Below are 18,142 nucleotides of genomic sequence, written 5' to 3'. Positions count from 1 at the left end.
ATACAGTATGAGTATTTTTAAGGCTTTTGGTCCAAGTTATCAAATTTCCCTTAAGAAAAATTGTTTCAGTCAATGTGACATTGACTAGAATCCGTAGGTAAATAATTAGCCCCAAACAGAAGCTAAAATTAATGACTGCTTCAATCACAAAAATGTTCTTTGTCTTGAATGGAATCAATAGAATTGCCAATTATTCTCTGAGAACAACACAATGTGAGAGAGAATAAAAACGCTATGTTCACTGAACAATGGCACGGCTGTGGGATAAAATGCACTAGTGCCAACTTTTACTTGTTTATTTCACAACACTTGCCTTGATCAGGTAACTTGTCTCCCTGAACAATGGTTGATCATATACCTGGATTCTCTTTTGGTCAGCTTTAAGTTAGCCAGAAAAAAAATGTAAATATTTCTTCTGAAAATACTATTGTTATTATCTGAAGAAATTAGTTAGAAATATACATAGCACCTTCCCGCTCAATATCTACCACATTTTCTCCTCTTGTTTAATAAAAAAAACAACTTAAGATAAGCCATACACCAGTCTATAAAGCATTCAGTTACAAGTACCCCAAACCCAATTAATAGTAGATAGGGGGTGGTTTTTCTCCTGTAATAATCAGAGACCTGTAGACAGCAGTTGCAGATATTAGTTGAGCTGCTCCGCAGGCCCCACTGCCTGCCTGAGAGCTGGCTCTGCTCTCTCCAGGCACGAGACCGGCGTTAGTCTGGAGTCAGGGCCTGTGAAGAAAGGGGAGCAACACGCCTCCTCCTCGGAAGGCTCCGGCCACCTATCCTGGAAGAGATGCTCTCCTCGGGAATTAAGTCTGCACTTCACTGGCCAGTGCAATATCCACAGCCATTGTTAGTGCAAAAGAGGCCGAGGAAGCAAGTATTTAGGTGGACGCGTTGCTACACGAACAAAACCCAAACAAGCATGAGTGTTAGGGAGGAGGGGGAGGACCATGGATATTGGGGAGGCAAGCGACTCTGTCTCCCGTGGTGGCCTTGAGAGGACCCTGCACAGTATCTCAAGAGAAATTTTTATGAGTCAGCTAAAACCAACAGGGGAGATAAAAGATGAAGCGGACAGGTGACACCATAAAAGGGGTATTTGTGAAAGTGAGACCAGGGGGCCCATCTAAATTGCCTCTGTGCTGCATGTGTAAAATCCTCCAGATTTAGTTTGACATTGCACAGCTTTCCACATTTAAAATCACTCATAGTTCCATCATCAATCCTTTCACCGACTATCAGCTCCATTTTCTCAAGTGAGAAAAAATAAAGAAACAATAAGGAATTAGATAATCTTTCTCCTTCTAAAACTCAGTTCATTATTTTTCATAACCTACCCACACAACCTTCATCAAAGCAGAAGGGAGATGTAAGATGTAAGAACGATTGTGAAAATGAATGTCTACGTTAATGTTTGGCATTAAGTTTCTATCTAAGAAATGTGACGATCTCATACTAATAGCTTTCTCATGAGACATTAGGTGATGCACTTCTATAGGAGTAATTCTTCATTAGGCAACAAAGAAAGGAGATTTTGACTGCTTTCCAAGAAATAAAGGTTATTTTTCAGTCTACATTTGGAAAGTTCTACTTTAAAAAAAAAAAAAAGTGAAGAGAAAAGGTAATAGCTCACAGATTGTAGAAGAGCCTGTATTTTTCAGGAGTCACATTTTAATGCAAATAGTTTATACAGAAGGAACACAGTATCCATCTCTAACTTCCTATCTAGAAATATTCAAATAGAATCAGATTATATTATATTGAATAATAATCTCATCATATCCCTTCCTTCAACAATATTAATCTGCTACCAATGTTTACATTTGTTTCTTAGAAATATTCTGTTCAAGAGCTTGATTTGTACTTTGAAAGGATTTAGAAAGGAGGCAGTAATAATTCAAGTATAATCTTACAGGCTAAAATTTCAAATTAAGACTGCAATCATGATAAGTACGGATACTTCTGTCATCCTAATTCAAAACCCAGCAACTGCTAGCAATTCTGATCAGGAGGATTTATAAATTTTTTGTATTTAATAATGTATAGTTTATTTGTGTGTGTGTGTGTGTGTTTACCTTAAAAAAGGTCTTTTTCCTTTATGTTTGGCTTAGAACCTATTCTTTACTGAATGTCAAACCCCACAATCAGAAAATGCGGATTTGATTGACATCTATAGGAGAGTTTTAATATATCTTACATTTTCTTTTGATCAATTTGATTACCTAACATGTCAAGATATAATGTTAAAATTGCATGTATTCATTTGTATAGTTCACATTGACTTTTAAGACTTTATATGATTTTTAAATATTAATTTATTATGTTTTTTGGGGAAGTATTTAAATTTATTTCTAGAATAAGATAATTCTAGTGAAATGTATTAACCTATAAGAAAGTTCTTAAGACACCAATTACTTAATGGAAAAAATGGATAATTAATGTTTCTGCCTTGGTTGACTGTAGAGACATGATCACACTTTTTTATTAGAAAGGGGGACAAATATTAGAAAAAGAGAACAGCTTGATATTTATCTAAAAAGATACCAAAAACAAAATGTCTGGCTTTACTTTAGATCTGTCTTTGCTAACACAAGAACAGCAGAGCTTTCCATAAATATTATTAAGATTTATTGGAGGTACCATGTCTGTTACACCAAGAGTTTCCCTCCCACTGCCATGAAATACAATTATAAATAATTAAAATTTAAAACCATGACAGAAAGGACAATTTCTAATTCCAAGCAGAATAAGCAAATGAGGTGCAAATTTAATTGATGTTCAAACAAAGATGCATACAGTCTGGAAGAGTGAAAAGACAAAAAAAATTGAATAAGTAAATAAACTCAAGGTAATCTCATTCCACTGTATTTCACTTCCACTGTAGACAATATATTGGAGTAAATTAAGAGGGACACAATCAGATTCTGGGCCACTGGAACAATTGGTAGAAAAAAGCTACTATGAATTTTCTTATATTATATAAAAGTATTTCCAGTAATTTCAGAAGACAGTACTGTTTCTTCTTAAAAAAATGTCATGGCTAAATATAGTAAAGTATATTAAATGTGACATTCTATGAAAAAAGTATTTCATTACAGAAAAAGTCCAGTAAACAAATATGTTTGTGTCTCAAACATTTCCTACCAGATTAATGCAAGTCAAGTAAAAATATTATGAATCATTTTGTATTTAAAGTAAATTGTAAACCACACTATTCTTTAATATGTTGAATTTAATATATGTATAGCACACAATTTGTAACTGAAAGATTAAACTCCATGAAGGCAGGGGGTATTTTTCAGTCCTACATTTATAGCATCAAACCTAGAGCAATGGATATTTTTTAAATTGAGCTGAAAAATAAAAGTACCATGGAATTTGCCACCAACATTAACTTCTATTGTTGTTCCTAATTTTAAATTATGTTCTGATGAAATTAGATCAAGATTAAAAGTATCTTTTTCCATAGACACTCAATAGCTCATCTTATCTGGTTCTACATTTTATAAACTTTGTTTCATTCAAAAGTGTGTCTAACATGTAAGCCACAAGCTAGATACACAACTATTTGTCTCATTAAAGAAAACCTAATATCTCGAGTTTAGGAAAAATCAAAAGTATCTACCTAATTTTGAGGTTAGAGCTTTTATAAGATAAAAAAGAAATAACAGTTACATAAAATGCTTTTAATTGATAATGTACAGAATTATTGCAGGCAGTGTGTTTAATATTTACAGTACACATTTAGATGTGTTCATTGGTATCCCTAACCTATTTTGTGAACCAAGTTCAATTATTTATCAAGTGAATCATGATTTTGCCCTACCCCAGACATACCAAACTCCCCCATACCTGTGCAAATTATCTAGCATATGCTACCCAGAAGTCTAAAATCATATTTTTATACTGAACCATAAATCTACTTCATATCATTCCTTATTTTTTAAAAGGTCTAAAGTGTCAAAATGGCATTTTAAAGAGCGTATAAAGTACTAGTGACTTAGCTTCCAATCCCAAAAGTTGTCATTTTGACCAGTTCCTCCCTTGTTTCCCATTTGCATAAGCCTAATGAAGAAATAAATGTTTGTGTTATTTAAAGAAGTTCTTGTGTGCTCTTCATTTCTTTCCAAATGCTAGTTATTATAGTGAATTTGGGGATGAGTGACCATTAAGAGAATCATGGACATTTTGCAAATATATTCTCTCAAAAGGAAATGTGACAAAACACTGAATCGTGGCTTTTTCTCCTGCCCTGTATGAAATAGCCTAATTGTGATGTAGCATCCCTGCTGAAAATACAGATTAATATGACCTTTTTACTAGGCTTCAGAAGTTGACAAAATTGCTTTGACCCCATGCACAACTGGCAACCATTTCATAAAGAAGATTGAATGTCTTCCTCTCTTTATAGATTAAAGATTATAATGTTAAATGCAGTCAGCCATATTCCACTTCAGTCTATATGACTGGTACCAATAGTAAATATTTTACTTCTACTCACAAAGCTACCACCCACAATCCTATAAGAAAGACCTAAGAAGCAAGGATGGGATACTTAACCTCAGTCCTTGACGGGATAGCTACATGTCTTTTTTTGCATGGGTGTAACTACAGGTCAACCTCAGAATTACAATGACGATAAAAATGAAGATTAGAAATATTGCACTTGTCTAATTACAGTGGGAATGTTTTAACTGTGCATGTATCAGAGTTGCATTGCCTATCCAAGCCGAAGGTCAAGAAGAGAAAAGTGGCAAAGCCCATCTTCAAGATGAAGCTGCAAAAGCAGTTACTAGATTTTCTCAGACATAAAGCAATGCATCTTTCTCACTGTCATCACCTTAATCCACACAAGTCTGTTGGCAGGTAGTGATACAAAAGTAATATAGCTCACATCATCGACCTGTGATACTTAATACATCATCTCTGGAATGGACTTGGTCCAGAGATTCCTGTGTCTTCCCCAAACCCAGACCTTTCAGCTGGGAGCACGATGAATAGTTGCTACCCCACTGGGTCAGCCCTCAAGGTTCGTTATTAATAAGCTGAGACTCTAAAGGCTAATGAGAACCGGGTGCTTGAGGAGACAATGGCTCATTCATCATCAATCAAGCTTTGAAGTTTTTATACAGATGATTTAAGGAGAGTTGAAGTGTGCAAAATTGAAATGTCACATTTGTATTGGGAGTGGGGAGAGGGTGATAATGTAAATGAGTGATGTAACCTTCTATATTTCAGCTCGGTGATCAGAGTCAAAAGCTCATGGATGCAGACACCAAATGTTAGGAAATAACAGTAGACAGTTTTTTATCAGAGCAAGGCAATTTCTAGAGAAATTTTTAGATTCATTGGATAAAAATCAGCTTAAGATAGAAAATAATAGCAAAACTATCTTGGTTTCAACTCAGTGGACCTCAGTAATGTTCTCCATAATGCTACAAAGCATTAATATATACTTTAGGGTCCACTACAATTCTTAGCTTTCATTATGTTTCAACTTGAGTCCCAGCTCCTCTGTGAAGTCTACTGCAACCATCTACTTTTTAGAGGTTAACTGACTCGAACTCATACAACACAGAATATCTGAGCCACTCATCTAACAGAGCAAATGTTACCTCACATTCTTTATTTTTTTGTGCACTTGTCTTGTCTCCCCTATAATATTCTAAGTCTCTAGAGGATAAGAACCATGACATACATCTTTTTTGTGGCCCTTGTGCCAAAGAAAGTATGAGACGCATAATAGAAATTAAATGTTTTGAGTGATTATTATGATACTAAGATCTTTAGAACCTGATTGACATTTGTAAAGAAGTTGTTACTGGCTTAATTAATAGCATAATGTTAGTGCTTCCTCTTCAAACACTAGATAACGTTTACACTATAAATAATATAAAACATTGATTAAAACTAGTGTGATCTTAATGTATTAATTATTTCTATTAGGGAAGTAGTAATCCACTTAAATCATTGCTATTCTCTGGAAAACTTTAAAAATAAATTTTGTCTTGTAACTGTCTTTATAAATACAGCATTTTCTTCTCAAATTGTTCACTAACTTCATTTATAATTTTATATGTGTGTCAACATGCGTAATATTTTTCCTCTAATAACTTCTAAGCTTGTACTCCCCCTGTATTTCCTTATTCCTGGTAAAATCAGAATAACATGCTGAAAAAGTCAATTATAGTTGACTCTTGAACACAGGTTTGAACTGTGTGGGTCAACTCATACAAGTTTTTTTCAATAAATACCATAAATATATTTTCTCTTATGATTATCTTAATATTTTCCTTCTCTATCTTACCTTATTATAAAAATACAGTATAGAATACATAAACATACAAAAGATGTGTTAATTGACTTTATTTTATCAGTAAGGCTTTAAGTCGATAGTAGGCTATTCATATTTAAATTTGGGGTGAGTCAAAAGTGATACACAAATTTTTGACTGTGATGAGGTATCATCACCACTAACCCTCATGTTGTTCAAGGGTATACTGTGGAATCAAAACTTGAGATTTATCATTAATTCCTTCGCCTCTATATTTAATCAGTCATAATACCCTAAATAAAATTCCTCATAATGCTTATTTTAATTTATCCCATTATTTTTACATCCACCATTATGCCTTAATTCAGGTTCTATTATATCATATCAGATTCAACTTTTTGCCTTTAACTTACCCTCTCCATAAATCCATCTTGCACGTTAACATTATAATATATTGTATATTAAAGTTAGATAGATATATAAATAGATCTTCTGCCAGGAGGGCTTTGAGAGGGAAGGCAATAATACTAAACCTAGTTAACTGTGTAAAACTGAGTTCAAAATCTAGTTTTCTACTTGCTAGATGTGTGACTTCGTATACCTTTATGGTTCACCTCTATGACAATATTGTACTCATAGTATTTGTCATACAATTGTTGATTATATTACATTTTATACTTACTAATTACTCAAGTAGTGGTTTACTAATTGGTATAAACAAGAGTAATGTTTTTGCTATGTATTCATTTAATTTAGTATTAGTATTAGATTAGATTGCCATTTAAAAGATAGATTTTTATTCTTCTTTCATAAAATAGGTTGGCTAGGTGATCCCAAGCTATTACGGAAAATCCACAGTCATCAGGGGCCCAGATTCCATTTCATCTTGTTGCTCCACCATCTTTAATACAAGAGAAGTTTCCATCTGGTCATATTGGTTCAGAAGATAGAGGAAAGCAGGAAGAACAGAGGAGGAATGCATGCTGTCTCTTAATTAAGGTCCCTGAAAATAGCCAAAGACATTTATACTTATATCTCATTGGTCTGAATTCAGTAAAGGAGCCACAGTGAGGCAAAGAGAAGGTAGGGAATCATAGCCTTTGGCTTGGGTGGCCATATGGCTAGCTAAAGTTATATCTATTTAAAATGGATAGTGGTAATGGATATTGGGAGACAAGCTGTCACACCAACTCTAAAATCTCCTTGCATCTTCCAGATATTTATAAAACATAAATCTTATGACTTAAACAAATGCAATTTTTTGCCAACTTTTTCATTAAGTATAATATACATCCATAGATGTGACTATATCATATACAATGTAGTTTTACAAACTCAACACACTTATGTAACCAGCACCCCGATCAAGAAATAGAATGTTCCATTACCACAAAGGCCTTCATCACAGTTTCTTTATCACTCCCTCCCTATCAGAACCTGCATCCTGACTTGGAACAAGGTCACTTTTATCTATTTTCATAGTTTGCAAATAGTGCTGCTACAAACAACCTTGCATATGCTTTCGGTGACTGTACATACATAGAAGCGGAATTTCTGGGCCTTAGTGCAGTTTTCCACAGAGCTTTTACCAATTTATATTCCCATTAGTAGTGTATGAAAAACATACTTGCTTCTTAGTGTTGTTAACCTCTGTTTTTTTCCCTGTTTGATTGTAGCCATTATGGTTGGTATGAAGTCCTATCATTTTATTTTACACTTCTCCAATGATAAATAAACTTGAGCCTCTTAAATACTGTCTTTGAAGTACAATTTTTAAGGTTAAGAGGTTTACGTCTGTTTACTTGAAGAAGAGTCTCCCTATGGGAGAAACACAGAGTACTGTGGAAAACCTAATCCCTATTTCAGGGTATTATTAAACAACTTAATAAGTTAATGTAGCAAGTGTTACCCTCCTAACTTTTTAACTTTTTTGTGGGGCACTAACTCAGAGTTTTCAAAATGACAGTTTGGAATGTTAAAATATCTTTAAACTATATCAACAATTATGAAAATGAAGAGTGAAGTATGAATTCTGGAAGATAGATGGAACATGCACATTAAGTAAATATGTCTTTAATAAGAGAAATGAACACAATCAAAGGTATATTAAGAGAAAAGAATGAGACATTCAATATCTTCTTGCTATTAAGACAGGATACTCCTTTACATAATCATCAAATATTTTTATTCCCCTATCCACCAGAAAGCCCTCATTACAGACAACAATCCTCTTAAATAACCGCTCCAAGTTTCCAGAAAATGTAATTACTTCAGTAGAACAAATCAGGAGAGTATAATGTTTTCATTACCAATAAGGGGGATGTCATATTATACCCAGAAATGATTTGTCCCTTTAATTTACAGGCTTTGCCACAATAAGCCTGGGATATACTGCAAGGTCACTTTCAGATATCACACCTATGATATTAGTTTGTAGAGTTTTAATAACTCTTCTCACAGTGTCATTGCTTTACTATTTCTCCCTTAGAGTAGTTCCAAAAAATATGATTTCTCTTGATGACATCAATAATAAGTAACATCGCTCTGTATTTTTGCTGCTGGCAAGCTTAGACTTGCAAATAAAAGACAAAGCAAGAGGAAGAAGAATGATTTAATCTTATAAGATGATTATAATACAATTTCAAACAGCAAACATTTTTAAAGTTTTGCTTGTATATTAAATTTATATAAATGAAATCATACAGCATATATTCTCTTTTCTTGCCTTTTTTTTACTCCAAATGATGTTTTTGCAATGTATTTATGCTGTTGCCTGCATTAGTAATTTGTTCACTTTTATTGTGTAAAATTCCATTCTATGAGTGTGACACAATTAGTTTATCAATTAGTTCATATTTTAAGCACATCTTTGTTATGTGTGATTTCAGAAAAGGGAAGTTTCATTTCTACCCAGGTGACATGTAAACCTTCACCTATTTAAAATCCACACGTGACTTCAGTGGTGGGAGTGTGATATCCTGTAGGGATATTTCAGCACCATGCATTCCATTATATTGCCAGAGGCTTATGCCACCTCCCTGACAACAAATAGGGATCATAATGCCAAGGATGTATCTGATAAGGGGCTAATTTCCAAAGTGTACAAAGAACTCATACTACTCAGGAAGAGGAAGACAAACAATCCAATTAAGAAATGGGCAAAGGACCTAAATAGACACTTCTCCAAAGAGGACATACAGATGGCCAAGAGACATATGAGAAAATGCCCAACATCACTAATCATTGGAGAGATGCAAATTAAAACTACAATGAGGTGTCACTTCACGCCTGTCAGAATGGCTCCATCAACAAATCAACAAATGACATGCGCTGGCGAGGGTGTGGAGAAAGGGGAACCCTAGTACACTGCTGGTGGGAATGCAGACTGGTGCAGCCACTATGGAAAACAGTATGGAGGTTCCTCAAAAAATTAAAAATGGAGCTGCCTTTTGACCCAGTGATCCCACTTCTAGGAATATATACTAAGAATCCTGAAACACTAATCAGAAAGAATATATGCACCCCTATGTTCGTAGCAGTGCAGTTTACAATAGCTAAGATCTGGAAACAGCCCGAGTGCCCTTCAGTAGATGAGTGGACAAAAAAGCTGTGGGACAGTCACACCATGGAATACTACACAGCTGTAAAGAGGAAGGATCTTGTACCATTTGGGACAGTATGGATGGACCTGGAGAATATTATGCTAAGTGAAATAAGCCAGGCAGAGAAAGACAAACATCACATGATCTCACTTATATCTGGAATCTAAAGAACTTAAACTGATGAACAGAAATGATTCAACGACATGGAAGCATGGATCAGACTGACAAATGTCCGAGGAATGTAGGAGGGGGGGTGGGAGGGTGGGGGAGAGAGTAACCAAAGAACTTATATGCATATGTGCACAACTCAAGGTCAGGGACAATGGTGTGTAGAGGGACTGGGGGTGGAGGTGCGACGGGGTGGAATGGGGCATTGGGAGAAAAAGGAACACCTGTAATATTTTGAACAAAAATTAAAAAGAATAAAAAATAAATAAAATAAAATAAATAAAATAATAATATAATAAAATAAAATAAATAAAATAAAATGTAATATAAAATAAAATAAAATAATAAAATAAAATAATAAAATAAAATAAAATAATGAAGCCGAAGTATAGAATCCATGGCCTTCTAGACTCCATCCTTCATGTAACTGTAGGAACTTTTGCCCTATTCTTTACTCTCCCGTGAATTATGTAACTGCCTTGCTGTCCCTTTCCATTCTCTGTCAGTAGGTAGAGGAGCTGATAAGACTTGACCAATAATATCCCATCTCAATATGGTTATGGATGTCAAGACTGGATAATTATTGAGGAATTACCAGATTTAGTTATTTAATAAACCAGATGTGCTAGTCAAAGACCATAACTGGCCCATAGATGTGCTTTTCATAGACACTGTAGAAAAATTGAAATATTTACCAATAAATTATGGATTTCTGGCCCCTGTGAACAAAACTGACCTCTGGTGACCCTGGGTTCACATTGTCTCTTGGTAACACTCCTCCAGATCTGGGCAGTCACTGCTCTTTTCAGTTGCAACATGTGCTCTCCAGTTTGCCAGAGTCCCTCTCTCTCTATTCCTTAAACCTCCCTTATCTTACCCATTAAGACCAAGCTCCAGGAGACATTAGAAGTTAAAATAGGAATTTGTTTTTGTCAATCAGAGCATTTAAAAGAGGGGGTGCTGTAGAATTCATTATAATACTGACTTTAATAATAACTTACTATGCACTATATAGATATAATTATAGAAAGTTTTATGATTTTTGTTTTTATGTCATTTAAGCCTATTTCCTTTCTTAGAATGCAGTCCTTTTTTTAAAAAAAAAAAATCCATTAAATGAGTAATGATGTACTTTGGAATGACTTCCTGACTACCTCTGAAAAGAAATGTAGGTTTGGATAAAAAATTTACCTTGATACATTGTCCTGTTATCTATATGCATGTGCCACCTGTCAGCCAAATAGATCCAAGACTGCTTATTAACAAAGCTGAGCAAGTAAATGGGTGAAAGGTATCAATAAATAAACATCTACACTTCATTACTTTAGGGCGCCTACATTGTGTGGAAGGAAGTTCCTTGAAAATGTGCCAACTTTTTGTCAACTTTCCCATCACATCTTATTATCCTAGCTGTAATTAGAAATCTTGTGAAATTAAGAACCATTAAATTCAATGAGTTTTCAGCATCAGAAATCTGCCCAGAGGCACCCAACAGGTGGGTCTGCCTGAAACTGGGTCCTGCGACTTCTCCCCCCTCTCCTCCGACTCTGGCCCAAGGGAGCGTCTTTCCACTGGGCTGCGAATGGCACCTGCCCGCAGCAGGGGCGCCCCAGGCCTTAGAGCGGGAGCCAGGCCGCAGCTCCTCCAGCCGCCACCCAGGTTACAACTCTAGAGGCTCCGGGCAAAATGAAACATTAAATGATCACCAAGAAGCAATATTAAAAATTGCGTTTTTAATTTCAAAAATGTATTTTAAGGTATAAGTTATCATTCCTTTACTCTGATCTCCCCATGTTCTCTGGAAATAATTTTGTTTAGCATCTAGTTTGGGACAATACTTGCCCAAATTTGCCATCTAATTGCTCTGAGCTCTGAAGTAAAATGAGAATAGCGGACCAGGGCTACTTAGAAAAATGTTAAGAACAGTTTTCAAAATATTATAGCTTTTTAGAAAATACCGTTTTTTGGGTTTTTGTGTGTTGTTTTTTGTTTTTTAGCTATAAAGAAAGATGTGTATGTAGCAATGGTGAAAGTAAGACTGAGGGCCCTAGTGGTACTCCTGCTAACACTCCCAATTGTTTTCTAGAATTTTATGCTAATCTGGTCCTCCCTCTCTCCTCCCCCTCTCCCCCCCTTCTCTCCCTCCCCCTCCCCTTCTTTCCCTACCCCTTCCCCTCTGCCTCCTCCTCTGCCTTCTTCTTAATAGATATTATCACTGGAGCTTAATTTTTTATGTAAATTCTTTCAAATATGACATAGCTATATACACACGTGTCCTCCAAAAGTAAATTAGACATAGAATATAAATGCACACAGATAATCTATGCAATCTTCTCTTTAGTAAGGTCATATTAAATTACCTAGTTTAAATATTTTTTTTGAATTTACAATTAAATGTTTAGTTTCATAAAATTTCTAAAAATTATCTTTCCTAATTCTACTTGATATGCGAGAAAATTTAAGGACTTTATACTTTAAAAGATAATAAAGTCTGATCATATCCTTTTGTTAGAAGTAGAATAAAAATTCTTCTACATATATTATATACGTATCTGTTTTCTTGGTACATTTATGAAGTTAATATCAATAAAATAAATGAATGAAGTATCCTCACCTCCCATATAAAATCACCTCTCTCATTTACCACTGTTTTAAATTAAAGTTATCTGACAGACATGTCTAATGATGAATATATTGGATTATATCAAACAAAGATAGGAGTATAATTTTAAAGATTGATGCCCCAAGAAGATATTTCAGTCTTCTAATAATATTGAGTGGTATGTAATTCAATTCAGTAAGTTTACCTGCAGAGAAGATATTCTCATAAAGCTATATTTAACCATCTGTTTTAATTTTGAATTCCATTTCCTTCTATCATATGAGCTTTACCTCATTTGACTTTAAAATGATTAGAATATTAAGCTTCGTATTAGAATCAGCTTTCATTAATTTGATTTCACCAATTTGAATGCTTTGATCTTCTCCTCTCTTTGTATTAATTGCTCAACAAAAATTAACAGGAAAAAACATTGTAAGGAGAATGCAGATTTGGTCAGAATAACCACATGCATTGTGCATCCAACTACCCATCTTCATGTTTTTAAAAAAACAATTGCAAAGCACATAGAGGCAGATTCTACTTAGGCTGTGATCTGGGATAAGTTAATTAAAAATCAGTTTACCCCACTCATTCAAAAGAACTTTCAAGGATTAAGCACAGAGTTCTGACAGTACTTGAATATAATAAAATTGTAGGTTTTTTCCTTTTTTCTTTTAGTCTTCTTACTTAATTGAAGGGTTTTTTTGTAAGCAGGCTGAATTTTCGAAGTTTTATTATGTTTCCTTTTCCTCTGTGTCGACTTTCTTTCGACAGAGGCAATAGGAATGCACCTCCAGTGATGAGGCTGGGATAGAGTCCAGGCATCTAACAGAGCCAAGATTTTTGTTTCAATGCATAGCTTTTCATGTGGAAAAGATACCTTAAAAGCATAATTTTACCTTTCAACTCAATAAAATATTTTTGAAAAGTACTTCAGGGAAATTATGTGAATTCTTAATTATACTTAGAGTACGTAAGATAAAGTTGTGCCTTAGTTCTGCTTAAAATGTCCTTTAAACTTCTCAGTCTTTCCTTCTCTTATGAAAGCAGCATAGAATTAAAAAGTTGAAAAGCAGAATTCCAGCTCAGCAGTTAGAATGAGCTGGGATCATAGTCCTCTAGAACTCTTACCAGTTATTTACCTCTCTAAACTTCTTTTCTCAACTGTAAAATAAGACTAGTAATGCTTACCTCATGGGACTTCAGTAAGGATTAAGAGAAATACTGCATTATGAATATGTTCAAATAACGGTAGCATTGACCAAGAGGTATTAGCGTGAGCCAGTCAACAATGGCTTTTGGAGCTTGATAAGCAGGCATTTCACTCCTAGCTTGATCCCTATGTATGTGTGAGGCATTTTTGGCACCTTGCTTAATTATTTTGTGTCGCATTTGTTATGCCTTTGGCATACAGGAATTCCACCCAAACAAGGAACATTCTGAATTTAAGGATCTTAAGTAATTTTATGGGCATCCAGAAACCATAATATACTCTGAAAAGGGCACCTGAAACTTGTATATGTATGTTGAAAACATTTTTTTAAATGAGCAAACATAAACCCACACATTCTAACTTGACCTAATAATCCTGCCCCAGGTTCAGTTCTCTCAAAAGTGTTTTTATGAGAAGGAACAGAGAAAATCTTTAAGCAAGATAGGTGAAATCCACTTGCCAGAGAACTTTTCTTCTCTTTCCCTTAATAATAATAACAGCACATTAGCTGAACATCTGCTGTATGGCAGACACTGTGGTGAGCATTAACATATGTCAAACTTGTTCTCCTTACCATTGCCCTGGGAGTGAGGTATTGATAGTATCTGTATCCCATTTTATAGATAAAGAAACTGAGACTTGGACAAAATAACTAATGTGACTGCCCCACAGGTAACCTATGGTGGAGTCATGGTTGCCCAGTCTGACCCCATAGCCTGTGACATTATTTACATTCCAACAGTTTCCCCTTCTTGAACGCTGGCATCATGAGTTGACTAAACCCTCTAACATTGGAAGACATTATGGCTTTTGGGTCATTTCTTCATGTCTAGCCTCAAAGAGCAGCCAGATAGCCCAGCAAATTTTTAAATCTTCGTTATTAACCCTGGGAAAGTGGTATCACTCTAAGGTAGAAGTTTACTTTTATATTGGAGACATGATAGCATAGGTTACGGAGCTATAACATTGCATAGCAGCACATATTCTGACATCAAATCTCACAATATAAAAATAATTTTTAAAATGGGGGAAATGAGAGTGCTAGAGCCATAGGCTGTAATGATTCATTAAAAATAATGTAATTAGTTAGTGTAGACATTTGAATGACTTTTTTCCCTCAAATGTTTTAAATGTATAGCTTTAACTTTTAAAATCTCTGAGTAATTATAGTATTTGATTACATCTTGTCTTGAAAAGTAACAACCTTTTTTCCCCTTACGTAAACCAACAGTGTTATTATAGGGATGCTTGTTCCACATCTAATTATTATTACCCATTTTATTGATTTAGCAAAAAAAAAACCAACAAAATAAATTTAAACAAAATTGTGGAGCAATCCCACCTTCCTGCTCAACCCTGAGCTACACAGTTGTGTTTAACAGTGCTCTGTGTGTCCTAATCAATCCATCCTGCTGCAGTCAAAACACTAGGTCTTTGAAATGAAGAGGAGAGGTGGGCTTACTTATTCCCATCCTTTGAATTTCACCTAACATCTTTGAAGCACGGTGGTAGAGGTAGAGGGGGGTAAAGATCCGCTGGACATTTCCAGTGGTACTGTGACCTGTGGAGCTATGCACCAACCTGACCTGGACAGAGGGAAATGTAACAGCTCCGAATGCTGTCACAGAATGTAGTTACAGAGGAGACAAGAAATGGTTTCGAGGGTTAACTCATCCAATACCCAGGATTACTCAGTGTGAGAAAAACAGTCAGTTACAGAATTTATGATGTGGTTCTCAGGAACATTTTATCTTATAAAATACAGATAACCCCAATTTTTTCTTAACCAACTTTAGAAATGCATTTAATATTATTTTAGCTCAATATATCTATCTCTAAAATAGATGTGCTATGCACCAGACTTAACTTATGAGGATTTCCTATGACTCTCAGAAGTTTTCAATTGGTCTTCTTTCCTCCCAAAGACACATAATTTAACCAATGTGCACATATTTTTAAAAATACTTTGGATAGAGTATTCTGCACTACATTAATGATCTATTTTGAAATAGCTACCATTTTTTGAACACCTAGAATGTACCCACTTCTTGTAAACATAATTGTATTTCTCAGTGTAACCCAACAAAGTAAATATTATTCCTATTTTATAGATAATTATATAGATAGTTCATGTTTTGTCTGACAAATGATTTTTTAAAAATTACACTAATATAAATACTGTATACTGCTTTTCAACTTTTAATCAAAGGGACATGGTATCTGTTATAGTTAAAGAATGAAACTGCCAAGGTTAGTAACATATTCTGTTCAACAAATAATGTCTAAAACTGAAAAAACAATAAATAATCATATTCAAGACATATCTTGATAACCAAACAGCTTAATAAGCTAGAGTGTAAGAAAAACAGGAGGTTGCTGATTTTAACTATGTGAATGTATTATCATTATTATTATTATTATTTTAATAAATAGAGAAAAAAACAAGCTGAAACCATTCAGTACTGGCCATGTATATTGGAGATGGATCTCAGAGGCCAGGGTAATACGCTGTCAAGTGTCTTGAGTTGCAATGCTGTGTTGCTTTGAAACCTATGAAGCACTGAGTCTTGAAAGGTAAAAATAAAAAGTTAAAAATCCAACAGGGATCAGTTTTACGGCACATTCCATGCTTACACCATAATTTGTTACAGAAAATATTCAATGTTCTTTCTATTTCCTATATTCCTTTCCTTCAGAGAAAGTCTGTGTGCTCCCCTATGTTATCGCACATATCTTTGCATTCAGTGAATGTCTTCAAGAACATCAAGAAACGGAGATCCAAGATGACAGCAGGCCGAGTAGGAGTTACACTGACACTCTCCTGGGGCCAATCTGGATTTACAACTAAAACACAGAAAAACCACCCTGAAAACCAACTGCACATGAGCACCGTCATAACCAAGGAGGAGAAGGGGGAACCACAGAGAGACTGGTAGGAAGTGCGGACATGAGAGGGCTCAGCAGCTGAAGGTCTGGAGGGAGATCTCAGCTGTGGGGGTCCTAAAGCCCAGGCTGGGCTCCCCAGCCCAGAGCACCAGAACTGAGAAAGGTGCCCACATAACATCTGGCTGTTAAAAGCAGCCAGGTTTCTGTCTGCCAGGGAGGGGCAGCTGGAAATGCAGGCATCCTATTAAAGAGTCAACACACAAAGTTTGGTGCAGCCACTCACCTTGGGCTACGGCAGAGGGAGGGCAGAGTGGACTGGAGCTGTGTGGGGAGAGTCTGGGGTTGCAGGCTCTTGAGAGTGAGGTCAGGGGATGCCCGTCTGGATTCCTGTGCAGAGTCATTCCCCCATACTGTGGAGGACATCTTTCTAAGCAGTGAATTTTCAGCTTTTGCCTGAGAGGGTAAGCAATTGCCCCACCCCACTGGAAAGCCTCTCGCCCTGCCCAGAGGACTTTCTACAATCTGAGGCTTGTTAACACACAGATAACAACCAGTTGCCCCACCCTGTGGAGCTTCTACAGCCTGAGGCTCATTAAGAGAATCAGATTAATCAGTCTGCAGGCAGAAGCGGACCTCAGGGTGCTTTGAGTCTTTGCCTGATGTGCTTCAGACCTGGGCATTAGAAAAGCAGACTTTGGTGTGCATCTCGGTCCTGTCTAAATGCACTCAGCCCCAGCAGTGGAGACCTCAAGCCTAGGGTTGCTGATAGCTCCAAACAGGGTACTCAGGGCCAGTCACAAACTGCATCTGACATTGGCCTGTACCAGAGACCCTCCAAAAAGACTGAGCGTCCTAGCAGGCCTACATAATACTTAAAAACAAACCCAAAAAAGTAGCCAAAAGGGGAGACCAAAAAACAGGCCTCAAAAGAAAGAAAAAGAGAAGTCTCCAGAAAAAGAGCTAAGTGAAATGTAGATAAGCAATCTCTCAAATATAGAGTTCAGAATACTGATTGTAAGGATACTCAACAGCATGAAAAAAAGATATGGAAACTATGAAAAATGACCAGTCAGAAATGAAGAATGACATAGCAGAAATAAAGAATATGTTGGAAGGAATAAACAGAAGATTAAGGGAAGCTGAAGATCAGATCAGTGAATTAGAAGGCAGAATAGAAAAAAATCACTCAATCAGAGATCCAAAAACAAAAAACAATTAAAAAACAGAAGGACAGTCTAAGGGAGCTGTGGGACAGCATGAAAGGTAACAATATTCCTATTATAGGAGTGCCAAAGGAAGTCGAAAGTAAACAGGGGTTAGAGAACCTGTTTGATGAAATAATGGCAGAAAACTTCCCTAAGCTGGTCAAGGAAAAAGTCACA

At 35.6% G+C, this 18,142-nt stretch overlaps 1 protein-coding gene across 4 annotated transcripts in view; it reads right to left on the bottom strand.

Moving 5' to 3' along the window:
- Nucleotides 1-18,142, bottom strand: part of ERBB4 (erb-b2 receptor tyrosine kinase 4) — a 797,001-nt gene that overhangs the window by 272,229 nt on the left and 506,630 nt on the right. The window lies entirely within an intron of this gene.

This window comes from Miniopterus schreibersii, assembly GCF_964146895.1.
Source record: "Miniopterus schreibersii genome assembly, chromosome: 7".
NCBI lineage: Eukaryota > Metazoa > Chordata > Mammalia > Chiroptera > Miniopteridae > Miniopterus > Miniopterus schreibersii.
The sequence above is the reverse complement of the archived record's forward strand: the minus strand, read 5'-3'. Positions and strand labels throughout refer to the sequence as shown.